We start from the raw sequence: 1,318 nt of genomic DNA on the forward strand, positions 1-1,318 counted from the left end.
GTCTTGGTCCCGACGTGATGATTCACCTCCAACAACATCAAAAGCAGACATTCATCAGAGGAAGGTTATGCTCTCAGTGTGGTGGGATTTTAAAGGTGTCATATTTTTGGAGCTCCTACCAAGGAGCCAATCAATCAATTCGAATGTGTACTGTCGGCAATTGGACAGTTTGAATGAATCCATCACTCAGAAATGTCCAGAGCTTGTTAACTGTAAAGGAGTTGTGCTCCATTGAAACAACGTGAGACCACACACAAGTCTGATCACCTGTCAAAAATTATTGGAGCTTGGATGGGATGTGTTGCCATACCCACCATACTCGCCTGACCTTGCACCGTCAGACTTCTATTTGTCTCACTCTCTTCAAAACTCCTTGCATGGTATAACGTTCAATTCAAATGAGGTTGTAAATCAGCACCTTGTTCAGTTTTTCACAAATAAAGACAGGTCCGTCTATGAAGAAGGAATTATAAAGCTCACTGAAAGATGGCAAAAGGTTATTGAACAAAACGGGCAATATATCATTGATTGATGTTTGTTCTTTATATAAATAAATGACTTTTGAAAAACATAGACAAAATATGTCATGAGTTTTCCGACAACCCAATCCTCCCTCACCCTCTTCTTTTTTTTTTTTTACAATAACTGGCTGATTTTATTTATTATTTTTTCTAAGTGTTTTATTTTTTCATTGGGGAATTGGGGAAGGGGAACAGCATTGGGGAACTTGGGAGGGGAACCAGCCAAGTTGTTGTTCTTCAATCTTAGTTGTGGAGGGCGCTAGTAGCCATTTGGCTGCCCTTCGGTAGCTCATGGCCTCTAAGCTCAAGGTGCTGTGTGTTACAATCTTAGTTGTGGTGGGAGAAGCTACCATCCCATGTGGGGGTCGAACTGGCAGCCTTGTTGTTAAGAGAGCATTCTCGATCCACTGAGCCATCGGGTGGCAGCTCAGCTCAAAGTGTCAAGTTCAGTCTTCATTGCAGGCGGGTGTAGCCCACTATTGAATAGGCAGTCTTGTTGTTAGGAGCACATGCTCTCACCAGGTGAGCCATCCTGCCACCTGTTTGCAGCTCAGCTCAAGCGCAGCATCACTGGCCCATGTGGGAATTGAACCGGTAGCCCTGTTGCTCTGAGCTCGCGCTCTTAAGCTACCGTATTTGCCGGTGTATAAGATGACTCGGCGTATAAGACGACCCCCTAACATTTCCACTCAAAATACAGAGTTTGTTATATGGTCGGCTGTGTGCGATTTTGCGAGTGTGGTAAAATCGCATAATAGCAAAATCACATAACAGCCGAGCATACACCCAGCAGCGCT

General features: G+C 44.2%; 1 protein-coding gene across 3 annotated transcripts in view; it reads right to left on the reverse strand.

Annotated features, from left to right (window-relative positions):
- UGGT1 (UDP-glucose glycoprotein glucosyltransferase 1) overlaps nucleotides 1-1,318 on the reverse strand; it is a 129,776-nt gene that overhangs the window by 39,249 nt on the left and 89,209 nt on the right. The window lies entirely within an intron of this gene.

Source organism: Hipposideros armiger, unplaced genomic scaffold (genome assembly GCF_001890085.2).
Source record: "Hipposideros armiger isolate ML-2016 unplaced genomic scaffold, ASM189008v1 scaffold_592, whole genome shotgun sequence".
Lineage (NCBI taxonomy): Eukaryota > Metazoa > Chordata > Mammalia > Chiroptera > Hipposideridae > Hipposideros > Hipposideros armiger.